A 22,153-nucleotide genomic window follows, 5' to 3' on the forward strand; every position below is an offset into this window, starting at 1 on the left:
TTAAATAAGTTTTTTTAATACAATATACTAAGTATTTTTTTGGCCCTTACGAAAATTGGCGTATAGTTTCAAATTTTATGGAAATTTGAACAAGCATAAATTTTCTAAACAATGGAATAGATAATCGACTATTTACACAAAAAGCAACCACCAAAACACATCGACCCTAAAACTAATCATAGGTGTGAATTAGGCAATCATTAGGCAATAATCTTTTTACCAGACCATTAATACATTGTTGTAAAGTGAATATTATAGTAGATACGCACTAAGAGTAGAAATATTTTGTTGTACCAATGCTGGATTTTCAGAAACATTTCTCGTGACCTACGCTATAGGCACATTGTTATTCAACGTGCCTGGGCAGAAAGCAAAACATTAGCAGCAGCAATATGTAGTATTCCCGAGCACAGTGTCGGCTTCAATCTTGGATTGTAACGTCACGGCGACCATCTTGGATAACCTTGACAGTGACCTTTGACATTAACCTTGTACTTGACCACAGCCACCATCTTTGATGACATTAACCTCGGCCACCATCTTAGATTCCGCTATTTTGTTTTCTAGAACTGCTTGCCATTAGGTATAACGCCATTTTGAATTATGATATCACGTCCACCATTTTTAAAACCATAATTACCATCCAAAAAATCACACAAAATTGAAGATATTAAATTTATTTAATAACAATTGTAGGTAATATAAACGCACAGCATAGACCTTGGATTTCTCGGTTCGAATCCTGGCGACCTGTCCTTCCTTATTGATGTCCTTAACCAAACTGGCCCCCGCTAAAACCAAAGCATATATTAATAGCTTGGCTAACAAGATGTTAGCCATCTTGTATCCACTATGTAGCTTACATCTGCTAGAGTGTGCACCCGCCATTTCGGTTTATTTTTTACCCGCTAGAGGGCAGTGAAATCAATCACCAGATAGTTGATTATTGTTGGTCCGCAATCTTGTTGGACTTTTGGCAGTCATACTAAAAATCTGTAATCATTAACCAAAAATCGGAAAAATTTTCAAAAATAATTAAAAATACATCCATTAACGTACAGATTAATATTAACGTAACTGTCCTTGGTCAGAACTTAAGTCGATACAAAAAACAGGAAATAACAATAAGCTCAGTAGTAGGCCCTATAGGAATACCGATCGATGCAGGCTTCAGGCTGTGGTGCCTGTGGTGCCAACCACCATCTTGGATTGTGTCGTCACGGCGACCATCTTTGATGGCGGTGACCTTGACCTTTGACCTTGACCCCGGCGATCACTTAGGATCCGCCAACTTGGATGACGTCATTTTGTTATCTCGAACATTCAGGAATTTTGTTTTCCGCAATTTTGAATTATGAAGTCACGGTTGCTTTTTCCGTTACGCCCACCATCTTGAAAATCTTTTTTTATTATACAATTTTAATGAAAAAAGTTTAAAATTTAAAAAAAATTCAATTACATAAATTTTAATATATATTTTTAAAAAAAACGTACATCTATGACATGGAGATCGCAGTTCTCGGTTCGAAACTAGTAACAGCAAAAAATAAAAAACGACAGGTCCTTCCTCCACACTAGTGATGGGCAGAACGGTTCTTTTGACCGAATCGGTTCTTTTGGATCAGTTCCGTGAAAAGATTCGTTCAGAACGATTCGTTCATCTCGGTCAATTCGTTCTTTTCTGTGTATGGGATCTGGCTCTTTTATCAGGTGTCGTAACTCGTTCATCCCTTAGAGCAGTGGTTCCCAACCTTTTTTTGATTAGGGACCACTTTAATTTCATTATCATTAGCAGGGACCACAAGGTTAAAAAATAATCTTTTCCTGGGGTAATATTTTTGCTCAAAGCTACACACACATCATCACTTACTTTCAGTCGATTCCTGGATTTGTTTTTAATGATCAGTAATGCAGAAAATCCTTGTTCGCATAAATAAGTTGTTGAAAAAAGCATAAGATAGCGCAAAGCGATTTCTCTAATTTTAGTATATAAAATTGCTTTCTTACACCAAAACGTCTCCAAAGAATCAAATTCAAACGCGTTCTTACAGTTCCTGTCATTTTGTAATTCAATAAGTTATTCTTGGATTTCTTCTGCAACTTCTCTAGCGTTAGTGCCAAAAGGGTTGCGTATCAGTTTTTGGTCCACATTAGCTTCTGTATTGTTATATTTTGGGAAGTAACGGTTGAATTCATCAACCAACATTTGCAAATGACATTTGCGATTTTTTGTATGCTTTCCCTAAACATGACATACTTTTTGTCGTCAAGGAGTGCCTTCAATGTTGCAAACGCACTTTAATTGCCCTCGCCAACTTGACTAATCCATAACTTAAGTTTGCAAATAAAAGCACGAAGTTTATCTTCAAAATTAAAAATATTTGCAACGCCTTCTAATTTTCTGTTTCCTGAACCTTGCATTTGCAAGTTAAACTTATTTAAGTGTGTAAAAATATCCACAAGATATGCCAAATACATCTGGGATGTCAAATCAGAAAACTGTACTAGTAAGTCTTCCATTTTTTTCTCACCTAGAAACAACTCAATCTTTCCTCTCAGCTCGTATAATCTTTTCAGCATATTGCCTTTCGACAATCAACGAACTTCTGTGTGAGAGAGGAGGTTCTCATGGTTTGAGTCCATTTCAGTGCACAGTTTTTTAAAAAGGCGTGAATTTAAGGCACTGCTTTTAATGGCATTTACTACTTTTATGACCAATTTCATTGTATCATTAAGGCATTTAGGAAGAGTCTTGGAAGCTAACACCTGGCGATGAAGGTTACAATGTGATGTTAATGTTGACGGATTCCTCTGTTTGATTAACGTTACTAGACCGGAATGTGATCCTAACATCGCAGGAGCACCATCCGTACAGAAACCGACTAGCTTTTCCCACATAATGCCATATTTCTGGAAATATCCAGTTCCTATTCATGACGTCGATACCTCTTGATGTCATTCCCAGTTCCTGAGAAAACAACAGTTCTTCTTTGATTATGTTGTCGTCGTCTAAAAAGCGGACAAAAACAAGTAACTGTGCACAATTAGAAATGTCAGTAGATTCATCGCACTGCAAAGCGAAGAATGGCGACATTTTAATTTTTGAAACAAGTTTCTCCTCGATATCATTTGACATGAGTTCAATTCTAGCTTACACCGTGTTGTTCGACAAAGGTATAGCTTGTATTTTTTTTTTTTTTTTTGCTTCTAACCCTAAAACTTCTTCGACGGCTTTGATCAAACAAGGTTTCACAAGAGTTTCACCTATTGTGTGAGTCTTTTTTGATTGTGCTATTAATTTAGATATATTAAACGATGCTACTAATGTTTTTTTCAGATGATGCATATCTTGTACCACTAGGCCCGAGTTTGATTTTTTTTTTTTTTAATTCTCCAATTTTCCTTGAAAGAACTCTGGTGGTCGGTCAGAAAAATTTGGATGAATCGTTTCTAGGTGACGTTTTAATTTCGCTGGCTTCAAGGCTTCGTTCGCCAGAACAGTTGCGCATATAACACATTCTGGTTATATTTCTCCATTACTTTCTATCGAAGTAAATCCAAATTTAATGTAACTATTATCATATTTTCTCTTAGGTGGCATTTTATGAAAATAAAACCAAAATGCAATAGAATGTACACTGTTATGCTTATATTATGTTTTATGCCAAGTAAAAGAATAAAAAATAATATAGCTAAATTTTTTCATAATTCATAAAATAAATCATTAAATAAATAAATAAATATAAACTGGCTTCCAAAAAATTCTAACCTCGCTATCATTTTTTTACAAACTTAAATCTTTACTACACAATTTAAAAAATAATGTTGTCTAATCGTAATTGGTAGGTAGGTACCTTAAATTTTCCTTAACCCTCTTGGTGCCAGCCTCAAATTGTCTAATTCTATGACGGTTATACTAAAAGTGCCAAGTCATTTGTAAATGAATTACATATCTGGAGTTAAATATTAATAACTTTTTTACCTTTTATAACTTTTTACCTTTAATAACTTTTTTACCTTTAATAACTTTTTTTTACCTCTAAGCATGGAAGTATACATTTTTTACATTTTATAAATAAATTATTTTTTGTAATATTTTAAGATTTAATAAAAACAAATAATGCATTTTTTATTAATTTTATTTTAAAGTTCTCGTGAAAACGTTATATTATTTTTAATGGATTGGCGTGCGAATAGGGCATGGTTATCAAAGTAATATTCTTGGCACTAAGAATGTCGTGGGAAAATATAATCACTACAACTATTACAAAATTGATTTTCAACGCACAATAAACAACAATAAAGAATAACTGGCACTTTATAATATCCACGAAACTGCTTATTATTTTTTGATAAAGCAACTTAATAATTTGTTTGCCAGAAATATATAATTTTTGTAAATATTTGCAAAATAAATTTTTATAAGCAGGAACACATACCTACTTATTAAGAAAATAATTAACACTTATAATTTCCAAAAGAATAAAAATATATTTAAAAAAAAATAAAAGTTGAATTTCTCACAACGGGAAGTTAAATTCAAAACGAAGAAATGCGCACAAACGCAGTACCAATCTGTTTCACATGCTGTTCGAAAACACAACACTGCTGAGCAAAACAAAAGAAAACGTACGATTGACTGACCGGCTTGCGCCATAATGTTTAGTCAGTTGCTGGCCCTTCCCCCGGTCGCCTGGGCGCCGCGCTCGCTTTTGTTCACCGACGCGCGTTCATTCAAAGTATGAAATCTTTCACGGACCATATTTTATCTCTCGCGGACCACTGATGGTCCGCGGACCACTGGTTGGGAACCACTGCTTTAGAGTATTAGGTACGTGTTTTTGTATTTGAATTTGAACATTGCTTTCCGTAGCCAGTGAACCACAGTTGCGTATATGAAACAAGATTATTTATATTTTATTACTTTTTAAGTTACAAATATTAATATATAGGCTATTCACACTCTAGTGACAGTAAAGTGTTTACATGTAGACCAACACATTTAGAGAAAAAAAGACAAAAATTTAATACTGCTACTGCGATTCAGTATGAAGAGAAACAAATGAAGTACATTAATTAACCCAAAAATGGTAAGTTTGAACATTTGTAGTTACTTTCCCTGTTATTTTTAATTCATAGTTTTTTTTTTTTTAGTTTTTTATTTCCAAATTTGTGTATGTCAATGTGAAAAAGCAATTTTAAACCACTACTTAACAGTTGACATTTTCAGGTATAGATACTTTTCATGTTACACTATTTTATTTGATCAGTTATCGTTTGCTCTTGTGAACATGCGCACGCTGTGATTACTAATTCTTCAGACTCCTGACGTCATGAATCATTTCACGAACGAATCAAACCGGGCGCGTAGCCGGTTCTCTCATCTCGTTCTCTCGTTCTCTCCGCGTTTTCGTTCTTCCGAATCTTTCAAGGTACCGGCTCTTAAAGAGCCGGTTCTTTACATCGCGAACGAATCGCAAGATTTCGTTCTCTCAAAGATTCGTTCTTTTTGAACGAATCGTTCACGAACGACCCATCACTACTCCACACAAGCCACCGACAGACTGGCCTCCCACCACTTATGTCAATATATATATCGTCATCTAGTATGACGTCATGTCCGCCATCTTGAAAATCCGTAATTCGTATTTTAGAAAATCAGGAAAATTTTAAAATCATTAAAAAATTATTCAATCCAATTAAATAATAAAAATTTAATAAAATATTACATAAAATCACTGTTGCACATATAATGGTTGCCATATTGAATTATATAAATGTTGCATGTTTCGTTATGCCCGTCATCTAGGTTGAGTTCGATGTCATCGTTACACTTTTCAATACGACCGCCATCTTGTATTAAGATGTAACTGTTGAAATTACTGTTGCGGACGCCATCTTGAAAATCCGTAATTTTAAGGCTAGTAATTCCGAAAAATTCCAAAAAATATTTTAAAAATTGCATACTTCAAATATTTAGTTCCTTAATTGTTATCGGTCCTCGGTTCGATTCCCGGCGAGCGTAAACCACTTATTTATTAATATATTTAAAAAATTCTAAATAAAAAGTAATAAAAACGACTTACACCACACCCATCATTTTGAATTGTCACCACTGTATCAATGATCATTACGGACGCCATCATTAAAATCTTTATTTAGGTATATATGCCAATTTTAATGAAAAAAGGTTAAAATTTATCAAAAAAAATACTTCTTAGAATACTGATTGATTAGATCGATTGCCGTCCTTGGTTCGAAACCGGTAAGAGAAAAAATATATAAATCAACCGACTCTTCCTCCACGTAAGCCACCTACAGACTGACCTCCCTCCACCAGTAACAAGGTATATATCGTCAGCTGGTATGACATCATGTCCGCCATCTTGTCTTCGTCCACCAGAGGCCACAATCTTGTTTTCGCCTGCTAGAGTGTGCCGACGCCATGCATAATTGTTAGTATAATTTTCTGTTCACCATACCTTGGACCTCAACTGTTAGCATTGAAATTTGACCTTGACCTTTAACTTTGACTTTGACCTTAAAATTTTCTTTGACCTTGAACTTGAAATTTGATCTCGATTTTGAAATTTGACTAGACCACCATCATGGATCCGATATGTTGTGTTCAGTACATGCTACCAGGAGCTATCACCTGCTGGAGGACATTACCACCATCTGTTTTCGTCTGCTGGAAGACACCATCTTGTGTGTGTACTCGTCTTATAGAATGCATTACCATATTGCTATTTTTATTCTAACCCGCTAGAGTGCAAAATCATTTATTATAACTGGGGTGCCCACCATTCGGAAAAGTGGACACCATCTTGAAATCATGTAATTATTTAGCTAGAGATTCGAGAAAATTTCCAAAAGTCACCAAAAAAAATGACTCGCTAATTTACATATTGAATCGATGGATTCGTGTCCTCGGTTCAATTCTTTACCAGTGACAGGTGTAACTAAATATTAAATATATTTAATATTCTGTTTTCATTACCTTATGTGGAATTTATTAATCATTCACTCTACGAAAAACAACTCAAAACAATATGCCTGACCAACTAAATAAATACAGTGCCGCTATGCCATAGATGAAAATCTAGTTTTTGAAACTTAGAATAACCTTTAAAATGTTCATGTACAAAACCATCCATACATATACACCAAGCCTCTTCGGACCGCGAGACCGGGTGATGAACAATGTCAGATATATAGACCATGAACACACAGTACACATAGGAAACGGAATGAACACACAGTACACATAGGAAACGGAATGAACACACAGTACACATAGTACACACATGAAACGGAATGAACGCAAAGTGCACACAGGAAACGGAATGAATACACAGTACACACAGGAAACTGTACGAACACACACAGGAAACGGAATGGACACACACAGTAGCGGGAACACATGCTTAGTTGGAAATCAGAATACAATAAATAAAACATTAAATTTTTGTGATATAAATTATTTATTTTATTTCTCAACATTATACAAATGCAGGCAAAACAAGTCATTATTGTATGTAGCCAGCCTCCTTCAGTTCCTTGAGTATGAAGGATATTTCTTTGGTGCTCGAATAGGTTCCTGCACAAAGCGAGCCATATAGAAGTCTTAGCCGGTCAACCAATATGTTTGTATCTTTCCATGATGTGTAATCAATCTTTTCTGCCTCCATCTTCCTTGCACGTTTATAATAAGTATTATGATCTCTGGTGTCTTCCGTTTTAACACCAACCACAAGGTCCCTTTCATCATCGAACCAGTGATCATCAAAAGCTTGATCAGATTTATTTAATATAACAATACGTTTCCATCGTTTACTCTCAGAACACCATCTCAGTCTTCGATCTTGCCTGCTTTAGGTGCTTCAGCACAGTCTTCGATCACGTCGTCAGCTTCAGAGTCACTGTAGCAATCACCGTAGAAGGCATCGTCTTCGCCCAGATTACCGTAAGAATTTGTAATCGTTAATGTCAAAGTGTCTTCATCGTCTTCATCGTCTTCATGCTTCCTTTTTAGGAGTCCATAATTTTTACAAAGTATGGGGGATCTACTGAATATGGGCTTGAATGTATTCTCACTTTTCACGGTGTTCATACTTCCATTAGTTTCAGTCTTCCCGAAGCCATCAGCAATCTTCAATTTATGTTCTTCGTCACGATCAGGTGAGCTAATACCATCACGCTCAGGACAAGGTAAATTATTTACATCAACCAGCACACTCTTCCTATGTGTAGTGTCTTTATCGTTGTCCTCTATGCCGTAAGTGGGCTTGGCTTTACATGTTCTACAATGTCTTTTTAAGCTTTTTAACTGTGTGTGTTCGTACCGTTTCCTATGTGTACTGTGTGTTCATTCCGTTCCCTGTGTGTACTGTGTGTACTCTTTTTTTCATTCTGTTTCCTGTGTGTGTACTGTGTGTACTGGGTATTCATTCCGTTTTCACACAGTACACACAGGAAATGGAATAAACACACAGTACACACAGGAAACGGAATGAACGCACAATACACACAGTACACACAGGAAAATGGAATGTACACACAGAACACACAAGAAAACGGAATGTACACACAGTACACACATGGCTTCGGGAAGACTGAAACTAATGGAAGTATGAACACCGTGAAAAGTGAGAATACATTCAAGCCCATAATCAGTAGATCCTCCATACTTTGTAAAAATTATGGACTCCTAAAAAGGAAGCATGAAGACGATGAAGACGATGAAGACACTTCGACATTAACGATTACAAATTCTTACGGTAATCTGGGTGAAGACGATGCCTTCTACGGTGATTGCTACAGTGACTCTGAAGCTGACGACGTGATCGAAGACTGTGCTGAAGCACCTAAAGCAGGCAAGATCGAAGACTGTGATGGTGTTCTGAGAGCAAAACGATGGAAACGTCTTGTTATATTAAATAAATCTGATCAAGCTTGTGATTATCACTGGTTCGATGATGAAAGGGACCTTGTGTTTGGTGTTAAAACGGAAGACATCAGAGATCATAATACTTATTATAAACGTGCAAGGAAGATGGAGGCAGAAGAGATTGATTACACATCATGGAAAGATACAAACATATTGGTTGACCGGCTAAGACTTCTATATGGCTCGCTTTGTGCAGGAACCTATTCGAGCACCAAAGAAATATCCTTCATACTCAAGGAACTGAAGGAGGCTGGCTACATACAATAATGACTTGTTTTACCTGCATTTGTATAATGTTGAGAAATAAAATAAATAATTTATATCACAAAAATTTAATGTTTTATTTATTGTATTCTGATTTCCAACTAAGCATGTGTTCTCGCTACTGTGTGTGTCCATTCCGTTTCCTGTGTGTGTTCGTACAGTTTCCTGTGTGTACTGTGTATTCATTCCGTTTCCTGTGTGCACTTTGCGTTCATTCCGTTTCCTGTGTGTACTATGTGTACTGTGTGTTCATTCCGTTTCCTATGTGTACTGTGTGTTCATGGTCTATATATCTGACATTGTTCATCACCCGGTCTCGCGGTCCGAAGAGGCTTGGTGTATATGTATGGATGGTTTTCTACATGAACATTTTAAAGGTTATTCTAAGTTTCAAAAACTAGATTTTCATCTATGGCATAGCGGCACTGTATTTATATAGTTGGTCAGGCATATTGTTTTGAGTTGTTTTTCGTAGAGTAAATGATTAATAAATTCCACATAAAGTAATGAATAACAGAATATTAAATATTTTTAACATTTAGTTACACTTTTCACTGGTAAAGAATCGAACCGAGGACAGGAATCCATCGATTCAATATATAAATTAGCGAGTGATTTTTTCGGTGACTTTTGGAATATTTCCCGAATCTCTAGCTAAATAATTACATGATTTCAAGATGGTGTCCACTTTTCCCAATGGTGGGCACCTCAGTAATAATAAATGATTTTGCACTCTAGCGGGTTAGAATAAAAATAGCAATATGGTAATGCATTCTATAAGACGAGTACACACACAAGATGGTGTCTTCCAGCAGACGAAAACAGATGGAGGTAATGTCCTCCAGCAGGTGATAGCTCCTGGTAGCATGTACTTAACACAACATGTCGGATCCATGATGGTGGTCTAGGTCAAATTTCAAAATCGAGATCAGATTTCAAGTTCAAGGTCAAAGTTCAAGTTCAAGGTCAAAAAAAATTTTAAGGTCAAGGTCAAAGTTAAAGGTCAAGGTCAAATTTCAATGCTAACATTCGAGGTCCAAGGTATGGTGAACAGAAAATTATACTAACAATTATGCATGGCGTCGGCACACTCTAGCAGGCGAAAACAAGATTGTGGCCTCTGGTGGACGAAGACAAGATGGCGGACATGATGTCATACCAGCTGACGATATATACCTTGTTACTGGTGGAGGGAGGTCAGTCTGTAGGTGGCTTACATGGAGGAAGAGTCGGTTGATTTATATATTTTTTCTCTTACCGGTTTCGAACCAAGGACGGCAATCGATCTAATCAATCAGTATTCTAAGAAGAATTTTTTTTGATAAATTTTAACCTTTTTTCATTAAAATTGGCATATATACCTAAATAAAGATTTTAATGATGGCGTCCGTAATAATCATTGATACAGTGGTGACAATTCAAAATGATGGGTGTGGTTTAAGTCGTTTTTATTACTTTTTATTTAGAATTTTTTAAATATATTAATAAATAAGTGGTTTACGCTCGCCGGGAATCGAACCGAGGACCGATAACAATTAAGGAACTAAATATTTGAAGTATGCAATTTTTAAAATATTTTTTGGAATTTTTCGGAATTACTAGCCTTAAAATTACGGATTTTCAAGATGGCGTCCGCAACAGTAATTTCAACAGTTACATCTTAATACAAGATGGCGGTCGTATTGAAAAGTGTAACGATGACATCGAACTCAACCTAGATGACGGGCATAACGAAACATGCAACATTTATATAATCCAATATGGCAACCATTATATGTGCAACAGTGATTTTATGTAATATTTTATTAAATTTTTATTATTTAATTGGATTGAATAATTTTTTAATGATTTTAAAATTTTCCTGATTTTCTAAAGTACGAATTACGGATTTTCAAGATGGCGGACATGACGTCATAATAGATGACGATATATATGTATATTAACATAAGTGGTGGGAGGTTAGTCTGTCGGTGGCTTGTGTGGAGGAAGGACCTGTCGTTTTTTATATTTTGCTCTTATCGGTTTCGAACTGAGGACTGCGATCTCCATGTCGTAAATGTATATTTGTTTTATAAATATTAAAATTTAAATATTTGATATTTTTATAAATTTTAAATATTATTTAATATTTATTAAAATCTAATAATAAATAAATACTTTTAATGGTCCCGTACCTTTGCGATGGTAGATACACTGACACTTAGTTGGTGTTTGGTATTTCCAATGACGACTCCGATAGATGGTGTATTATCACAAGCGGATATCCAGATGGCGACGATGCTTACAGCTGCAGTGAAAACAGTAGAGTCTTTAACATTGTCATCTTGAATTGTCTTGAATCCTCTTGACAGCGCCGTCAATGGCAGAGGAGATGTATGTTGCTGAATCACCATCAGTGGATTTGGAGACTTAACAGACACGGTTTCGCCAGTAGAGGAAACCTCTATGAATGATTTTTCGTCAGCTGAGGAAACTAACTGTGCAGTATCTTCAGCATTGTCAGTAACAGTGCCGATTCAGACGACTTCGCCCTAGAAATATTTTGGTTAACTGTGCAAAAACTGTGTAAAATCTTTCACTATAACTGCAAGTTCTCGTTGCAATGAAAAGAGTGGGTGTCCAAAAAAGACTGTACCACAATATGGATGACATGATGGCTTAAAGCGATAGTAAAAAATTCCATATGGGGCAGTAAAGTTAAAGCAAAAACCTGTTTCCAAATTCTGTAGCAGAACCGTTATGCGAGTATACTATGTTATACATCATGAGAACTGAAATTGTCCATTAAACAACTCTTAAAGTTCATCACAATGTGAAAAATGTCACTTTATATATTTCGAAGACACGAGTCTTTGGCACTACATTCCAAATCTAAACAATCTAGAGATACATCTGAGTATTAATTGGCCTTACAATGTCACATGATATTCTTCATGGATATATGAATAGCTTGCCTAGGATGTAACTGACAATTTTAGTTTGACTGTAGAAAGGCGAGGACAGTATTTAACAGTTATTGAGCAGTTTTGATCATTCCTCAAGACTAAAAATATCCGATGGCTGCAGTAGGATGAACAACGAAGACTTGATGATACCTGTACTAACAGCAATTGGCTACAAATGTAATGTCACATCCATCATCAACAAGGACTCTTAACATCTACATTTAAAGATGCAGTCATCTTGGAGGTAGAATCTCCAATTTTACCTACCATTTCAAAATTACAGGAAAATTTAACCAATACAGTTTCATCGGCAGCAGTTCCAATAACAACCTGAACACATACTGATTCGATATCTACAAACGCTGTTGTGCTATCATCATATCACATCCAATTGCTTACTGTTGCATATACTGCAATAAGACTCATTTATTGCAGGAATTGTAAGCCTCATGAATACTACTGCTACAACTACACAGCTCCAGTAAATCACAAGTGTGACAGATGTCGAAAACCACTTTCGCAAAGGGATAATCGGAAAAGATGCATCAATACTTGTTGCACAATAATGTGTAACCAAAAATTAATGGAAATATAGGGTAAATCCAGGAGAGATGGACCACCTTTTTTGAAACTGTTATAATTTTGTTATTTGTCAAGATATTGGCGAAGTAAATTTCGCTATGATATTCTGGTGAACTATGTATATGAAAAGCAAATGTATATGTAGAAAATTTACGTTAACAAAGTGAAGAAAAATTTTGAAAAAATTTTCAGTACTGGTCCATCTATACCATATACCTAGGGTTAGATGGACCAGCCTATATGGGAGAGATGGACCAGCATTGAGAAAGCTATTTAATTATTTATGACTAACTTTAAATTCAGATTTAAGCACTGAATGAAACAAAAATTGTTTCTGATGTACAAGTCTACAGTGCCTATACATTAACATGATTTACAAGGTCTTTCTTATTTCAGATGTAGTTTTTTAAAACCCGTAAAGATTTTGGTTCTTTTTTTCCACATACAACGCACTTATTTTCGTACTTTGTGCAGTTCTCGTGCAACCAACGGGAACACACTGTGCATTTAATCCAGTCTTTTGTACTTTTTGTAGCATTGTAGTCCTCATTACACCCAACACATTCATCTTCGTCCCAGTCACCATAATCACTGTCATCATAGAAAATTGGCTGAGAAAATCCTTTGGTGTTTGGTTTTTTATGTTTGGTAGGCCTAACAATCTTAGTTAGGATAGCTTCTTCTCTCCGTCTTTTTCTTTCTTCTTGTTCCTTTATTTTCTTCAGTTTGTCATGTTTTCCTTGGGTAATACGTTGTACATTATCCTTAGAATTTAGTACTTTCGAAACACTTGCACTCTTACCACGGTCTGTAGTTATTTTTTTTTGTTTAGATTTGAATAGGTGAGATGTTGTTCAAAATTTTCGTTGGCGTGGGGTTGTCGACCTCTTTGACTCCGGAGACACTGGTGGGCCCTGACGAAGTTCCAGGAGTCGCCAGGCATTCATCACTGATAGGATGTTCGAAATGTCTTATAGGTAGAGCAGATTCAAGTGGAGGGGTAGACCTATCGGTGACTATGGTTGCTTCTTGGTTTGATGTCAAACCAATGTCTGGAGAGTGTAGTTGAACTAAGTTCGTTTCAGTAGCTTCAGAAAGTGACGTTTCACTAGAACCTCTTGTGTCAAGGGTGATGATTGTTGAATCTTCGCTAGGTGTCAGGTAAACGTAGGTTGGTATAGCAGACATGTTTTGCGGAATAATTCCACATGCCTTGAAGCCGGAAACTACATTTTCTACAGTTGTTGATTTGGACCAAGCACATCCTAGCAACTTGCCAAATTGCAGTCTCGTAATCTGCCGCAATGGGTTGTTCCTCATGAACACATTACATTCTTTGTTGTAGTTAGACTTCAAAGATTTAAAAAAGCTTCTGTCAAGTGGCTGCAAGAAATGGGTCGTGTGACAAGGAAGGCTAAGCAAAATTATATCAATTTCATCAGCGAATTCAAGCATTTCCACACTGCTGCAATGGGAGGAGTGTCCGTCAAGAATCAACAGTACTTTTCCAGCAGGTTTTCTTTGCAAAAAGTGATGTTTCAACCAGTCGAAAAATAATTCAGAGGTTACGTAAGCAGATTTCACGTTCATTGCAATCATGGAACCCGGAGGCATGCCATCAATGAACTCCTGTTTCTTCTTCTTCCCTTTTAAAATGCAATAGGGAGGAATGTAGTTGCGATTATTTATATCATATTTAAAAGTGGCCGAAAGATAATAATTTGATCGAATGATAAAAGTAACTATGGCCTCAAAAGTGCTCACTTTACCGCATACAGCCTATATTGTATTTTTGTTTTTTAAGTAGGCCTAACGGAGAGAAGAATTTACCTCAAAAGTTAGGAAATTAACCTACAAATTACTTGAAAATATGTTTTGTGACTAATTTTTTTGTATAAACGACATTACAAATCTACAGCCTACTCTTAATAATATGTAGGCCCATTTAAAACGATGGTCCATCTCTCCCACGATGGTCCATCTCTCCCACTTTATTTTGGTCCATCTATCCCGATCGCTAGGGAGAGATGGACCAGGCCGCCATTACGTCCCTGTTGTGCCCAGCGTAGCTACAGAACGCTACAAAGATATGTTTAGCTTGTTTACATGTTGTAAGGAATGATGGTTCAAAAATATTGCAAAATACTGTCTCTACGACACAACTGCGTTCACATTAACAAAATTTTTGACCTACCTGTTTTCTATTTTCTTTAATATCTTCTCAATTTACTCATACAAAGGAACTAAAACAACATAGCACGCGCAATACAGTTGCCATGACACATTCCTACTAACCATGGCGCTTTCTATTAGCAGGTTCGTGAACTATGCCACCGGTCCATCTCACCCGGTGGTCCATCTCTCCTGGATTTACCCTATATATTTTTTTGTTTTTGCATGTGTTACACTCCCTTAGTGTAACGATGTGATGAACATGCAAGGGTGCGCATGTACCAGAACACGAGAGATTCTAACAATAGAAATGTACTCACAAACTCCAGATGGCAGCGCCAAAATGCAATTGAAAACCAAATTGACTATTTATGCATTGTGGATGTCTGCATGACGACTTCACAAAGTCGATTTTCGTTAAGTGGTTTGCTGAAAACATAAAATTATTGGGCATAAACACTATGAATAAAAAATTAATGAAACCTTCAAAATTAAAACAGAATTCAAGAGAGATGACAGTGCGAATCAAAAAGCTACTGGGTATCAACTCTAGTTCATATACTATCGTAACATTGTCTTTGTAAAATGCCCCATTGGGGTTATAAAAATATTATTCCTAATCACTAAAAACAACTCTGCATTACAATACAAAAGTGATTTTCTAGCAACACAAATCAAAACAGGAGCAGAGAAACATCATCAAAATAGACAGTTATTGAATGTATGGCTAGCATCTATGATCATTAGTGTAAGGTGTTGAGATAACCACCACCGACTGCGCGGCTGATGTTGGCATGGCTGCTCGCCTCTCTGGTGTGGGCGGCGCTGAAATCTTCTGCAGTCGCTGCTCGTCACGGGACACGAACAGGAGACGAACTCACGGCCGGTCACGTCCCGTCAGCACCGCCTGGATCCGTCGTCTCGTCCTCCTCGTAGCCCGCCCTCGGGTACTCTCTCAGGGATTACACTCCAGTGCGACCTCAGAACACCGCAGCCTTCCGATGTCAGCCGATGCTGCGCTGTAACTAGCCAGCCCACTGTGCTTCGCCCCGGAGCCCCTGGACCTCTGGTGAACTCGTCCACTCCCTCGTACTCGTCGGGAGTCGTCAGCTAGTCGCCAAGCGAGCGTTGCTCTGGCGTCGGGAACTCGCACCAGGCAGTTGACTACTCGCCACGCTCCTGCCGTCACCTTACTCGTCGTCGCTGTTACTCGTTCTTCAATAATACCAACTCGTTACTCACCGAGCGTGCACTCTCTCGCCGACACTGAACTTGCACCTGGAACCATAGGTACTGGTGACGTAAAAACCAACGCCTCACCAGTGGTCTGTAGTGGCAGAGCTTGTCCCTATGACGACGTCGTCCCTCCGTCAGGCAGAACCTAGCTGATTCCTGGGTAGTGGCGGTGCGGTGGCTGTCTCTGCAGCTCGCTCCCGCTGTCCTGCTCAAGCTGTTCTGTCCTCGTCGCTGCACAAGCAGTTGGTTGTATACCCACCCGGGGAAACGGTCTTTATTGTCCAGAATGTTCTTAATTCTGCTCGTCCAAGGCGCGCGTGAAGTCTGCACACCGGGCGGAAGTCCCGGTGCCACGTTGTAGTTGAATGAACGAGAAAGTTCTCATACAAACTCTCCCAATCTTCTCAGTTCCCCTTATCCACAGGCTAGAGGGGCCTTGCATTTTGAGCGGTGCGGGTTGCATCCATACAGGGATGAGTCATAACACTCATGTTATATATCTTGAACAATAAACGTGACAGGATGGTGGAAACAAACTATAACACATGTAGTAGAGTAGAATTTAATAAATAAATAGGTTTCTTTTAAATGGGTTGTTTTATTTATTTATCCTGTAAAATGTTTATTTGTTAAAATATTACATTGAAAGAGTATTTAATTAAATAAATATTTTTTAACATTAATTACTCTTTGCATATACTTAGGATTCAAGCAAAGACTGTTATGGTTCGAATCAATCGATATGTTAAAATGTAAATTTTTTAAAATAATTTTTGCAGTTGTATCTTAACTTTTCGGTTCATAATTACAGATTTTCGACGGCCTAAATTATCGACAAGATAGCGGACGCGATAATATTTGACTGTCTGGTGATTGATAGTACTGCACTCTAGTAGGTAACAAATAAACCGACATTGCAGTTGCACACTATATCAGACTAAACAATATGGCGGATCCAAGATGGCTGCCATGATATAATGTGAAAAAAATATATGCCTTGGTAGTAGTGGTGGGGGGTCAGTCTGGTCGAGGATATCAGTGAGAAAAGATCTGTCGCCTTTTTTTAAATGATTGACCACGTAGGGTTTTGAACCGAGGATTCCAAGGTCCATGACGTTTGTCAGTTTTTTAATAAAATAGTAACTAGCAATTTATCTTACAAATTTTACAATTTTTTTCAAAATTTTTTGGATAATATTTTCTTCCCAAAATGGCAAACGTGATGTAATAATTTAAATTGGCTGAATTCAAACGGCTGAAAGTTCTATTAATCCAAATGGCAGAATCAAAGATAGTGGAATTCAAAATCGCGGCTGGGGTCTAAGTCATTCAATATAACGAATATAACGAAGGGTCACGTTCAAGGTAATTAAAGATGGTCGCTGTGACTTCACAATTCAATATGGCAGTCGATTCCATCTCCCCGCCCTACGTCCTCGTGCGTTTGTTTACATACTCAACAAGTTCATAGTGGAGTATACACTACTTAGCTTTATTAAAAAACTTTTAAAGACTTGATCCTATTACTAAGTATAATTATTTTTTCATAGCAAGTTTTGTCAACGAATTTTTCATCCCAGTGTAGATACCTTCCATCATCGCTGTTTTTTTTTTCCATTGTTAATTAAGTGAGTTGATGATGTTACATCATGTCAGTTAGGTCATGTGGGTTCATCCGTGAGTGCAACTACTATGTAACATTTTATCTCACATCAAACGACATTCATAAAACAACATATAAGAACTCGTATTTCGGGATGATTCAGAAAACGTCGACTTGAGCCACTTGTAAATGTTATCTCCAGACAATAATACTACTTTTAGTCATATCTTACCCACACTTTCCAAACTGAAGAATAACACATATTATTAACACGAGATCACCGCCATCACAGGTGATTCGGATTACACTTACACTTTACCTTTACTTTACCTTTACCTTGAGTTTTTCTCACATGACTGAGTGACTTAAAACCAGTCGTTTTCTTTCCAATTATTTATGTTCACGCACATAAATCGCAACTCAGTCGCTACCAAGTTTGTGTGTAGTATATCATTTGCCTAAGAGTTTTAAAATTTCAATTTCATTCGATAAAATTAATTAGAAAATGAATACCCAAATTTTTTTAAAAAATTACGATAAATATAATGGAAAAGAAACATTATTTTATTATGAAATTTGCTGCATGACACTTTATGTATGCAAGTTGGTTAGCTGGGATTTCATGGTCCTAGAAACTGAACCCTGTTATATGTGGAATATTTATTTTCCTGGTTGAAGAGAAGGAGTCTAGCTGTTCAATAACAACGCTTTGCTGCGGAAGGCAGTAGAAACCACTGCAAGATCATCCCACCTGCTCTGTCCCACGAGCGACGATGGCCGTGTTGCCAAGCCAGCCTCCGGGCCTCTTCAGAACGTTATCAGGAATGTTAACAATCCACTTACGTCTGTATTTCGATGTAATGTATGATTTTTTTCAACAAAGTAGTCATGCAATTGAAAATCTTGGTATATAAATACAATTTTAATTTATTTCCATGGCGTTGTAATAAATCAAATCATAAAATTAACCTTATTTAGCCATTCTATCAAGATTTTCCTAATTAATTCGATATAAAAATAATTTTTTTTTTTCAACGGCGTATTTCCCCTTTTTACTCATGTAACAAAACAATAACTTTGAGCCACAAGTTTCGGAGCTGCGAAATGGAATAATAACCATTTTAGTAATAGTATAGGTAGTACAGTACAAACTATTGTTGTGCATTATAGTACTTTTGAATGTACGTCATGTATATACCACGACAGAAAAAACGTGGAATGTAGTTAAACGTAATAATGTATCCTCCCAGCTTTCATGTCGTTAGGCCAATTTCATCCCTCAAAATAAAATACTATAGGCCTATAATTTTTTATAACCTGTAATCTTCAGGGTGCATTCACCATTTGTGTTTCTCTTTCAACTGTTATTAACGAACTAATCCATCACTACGTGTCGTGACATAGCGTAGCTAATGAAATATTTCGGTGTCGTTGCTTAGCTGCGCTTCGTTTATCGCCTTTTATTACTGAAAATATTTTTGACGCCATTCCACATTTTTTTATGCAACTCCAGGAGCAGTTTTTATTAAACCCAAGTGAGCTGCTAATGGAAATCAATAAACTGCGAACATCCCCTTGGCACAAAAATGTTCGCTGCGCGGAGCTAAACATCACGTCCTTTATCATTTTTTTCGTACATGAAAGTTCGCACCGAAAAAAAAAACAGTGAATGTTACCAATGTTTGGATGGCCAAGGAATTTAAAAATATCTGTAGTTATCATTTTAACACGAAAAGTTGCTTCTGAAAAAAATTCTATTTAAAGGGAATTTATGAAAATATTTCATCCCAAGCATTTAGAGTGATGTTTTAACACTATAAATAATATTTCATTTAAATTCTAAAGACAAAATTTCTGTGTTTATGTGTTATTCTTTATCTTATTAAACAGTAACAAATTTGAATTACCGCGGAAGGTTATTTTTTTTAGTAGGTACTAAATGTGAGAGGTGTGCCTACATAATAATTTACTCCCGGCAAAATTCTCGCATTTTACATTACTACTGGTTTTAAAACAAATTTACTAAGATATAGTTTTCTAGTTTTTTTCTGAAAATAAGCTGTAGCGTTTCACAATGTGGTTTACATGGTTATCACGTACAAGTCGGTATTTGAATTCATTTATAACAGCAAAATTCATCTTGATGTGTACACTTCTTAGCTCTCGGTATTCGGCATTTGGTAGGAGTAATTTCATGAAAATGGAATGTAAGTCGATGAACAAAATGTGACACACAAAGATTGCGGACTCGTGTGTATCAACATAAACCCGTTGATAGTCATTTTCGTAAACATTAGCGTACATACCAAACGTACTGATGCCAAATGAAACTTTATTATAGTGAAACTACCCTGGAATATATTTGGTAAACTAAAATAGTCATAGTAAAAGTAATTCCAAGTTTTAGAACACCTAAAATAACTGGCATTACACTGTTCATCATAATAGTCTCATTTCCAAACATCAATTGTCCCGATAGCGTAGTTTATTTATAAGCTCAATAGATAATTTTGAATGTGATTCAAACCTCGTCCTAGGAAAAAAAACTTTTTTTTAACTTTTTTTAGTATAATATTTCTGGATTATAACAAATTTGCTTTAAGCAAATATATATGATCACTTTTAATTTGTTTATCTTATTGTTATAATATTATCTGACCATTGGATTGATTATTTCATACTATACAGGCCTAATTCCTGTGTGTTTACTTCAAATTAAATTATTTTTATTAAGAAAATAATGTCCATGAATTCGCATAGGTATTAAAAATAAAACTTTAAAATTAGTAGGTATGACTATAATTTAATACTTTGTTATAATTTATAGACATCTAATGTGAGTGGAAACATTATAGTATTATCTGTTTAATGAATTTTAACAAGATGGGCAGTATTTTAACGAAATTCCTTGTCGAAAAACAAGTACAAAGCAGGGGTTTATTATTATTTCAAGTCTTTTTTGCATTATCCGGAACCGTTTCTAATAGTTTAAAATTTCCTTCTGTTTCGTACTGTATCGTGCTGCCATCTGCGCTTGACGGTGGCAATCAACGTTTACGATTCAGGCAACGAATTCTAGCGGCGGATAGAAAAGAAAAGTAAGCAGTAACTGAGCTATGTTGCAATGAATATCAGACCTTAAAATCTCTTGGTCATTAATCGATTCTAAAACTACTTTTATCACACAAGAGCGAAAGTCTGCACCGGCAGTCACAAGGGTGAAGATGCTCTTGGTAAAAGTTTGCAGATCGATCTTATGGTCATCCTGGCCGGTTCAAGGTCACGCGAGATTGCCAGATGCGGTCGAACCCGCTACTTGCCGAATGGAATGCGAGTCATGTGCCCTGCTACACCACGTCTCCAAGCACTCCATGCACACGCAATAGGCTGCGCCTGATTTACCTCTGCTTAGCGTACCCGTTACCTGAAGGATAGTAAATTGCCTGAAATGTAATCTATACTAATAATAAAGCTGATAGCGGTAAAAAAAACCAACAGTTCATGAAATTGTGATAAAAACTTTAGGAAACAGTTGTTTGAATTATTTAGGACTCAATTTTCTTTATGTGTAACGTCTTAGCTCTTGGTATATAACATTTGGTAGGAGCAATTTCGTGAATGGAACGGACGTCGATTGGAACTAAAATGTGTAAACATGGTGCTGCCATCTTTAAAGTTCTTAGAAATCTCGAAAAGATGGCGGACCCGCGTGATTCATCAGTATATACGGCTTTTGTGAACTTTGCAATATTTACACTGTGCATAGGTAGCCTACTTAAAATAAAACTTTATAATAGTACAAATATAATTTAATACTTTATGCTATAGGTAATTTATAGTCATAAAAAAACAAAGACAACTTAAAACATTCGCTGAAATAATGGCATTACAATTTTTACAACTATTAGTTAACACTGAAATGTAAAGATAGCGCAGCGTTCACCATACTGCAGAAACACAACAAATTGTTAGCCTACATACATTCGAGGCCATGAAAAATAAAATAATTTCTTGATGAAATTTTTACTGTTGAACCTTAAATGTTGAATCGTCTCAATAAGGTTATGTTTTGTTCGTAAGAAGTATTTACAGACTGATTTCAGTTGTTTAAGCAAAAACAAATACATATATAAACTTATATTTTGCATTTAATGTGTTTTTAAAAAGATTCATGTTAATGTTTTATAAATGCCTTAAAGTAAAACTTCTAATGTATGTTCCTAAGTATACACTCCCTTTATTTTGTAAACGAAATAGTTGAACTATAACACATAATTTCAATCTTTACTTCATTCTAATGAGTAATGTACAAAATTTTGGAATATGTAACATTTGTATAGCTCAGGGACATGGCAACTATTCTGATTTGGGAGGGGGTGAGGAGTTGAACATATTGTGATA

At 36.2% G+C, this 22,153-nt stretch overlaps 1 protein-coding gene across 1 annotated transcript in view; it reads left to right on the plus strand.

Annotated features, from left to right (window-relative positions):
• Positions 1-22,153, plus strand: part of LOC134531353 (agrin-like) — a 946,059-nt gene that overhangs the window by 762,926 nt on the left and 160,980 nt on the right. The window lies entirely within an intron of this gene.

This window comes from Bacillus rossius, chromosome 3, assembly GCF_032445375.1.
Source record: "Bacillus rossius redtenbacheri isolate Brsri chromosome 3, Brsri_v3, whole genome shotgun sequence".
NCBI lineage: Eukaryota > Metazoa > Arthropoda > Insecta > Phasmatodea > Bacillidae > Bacillus > Bacillus rossius.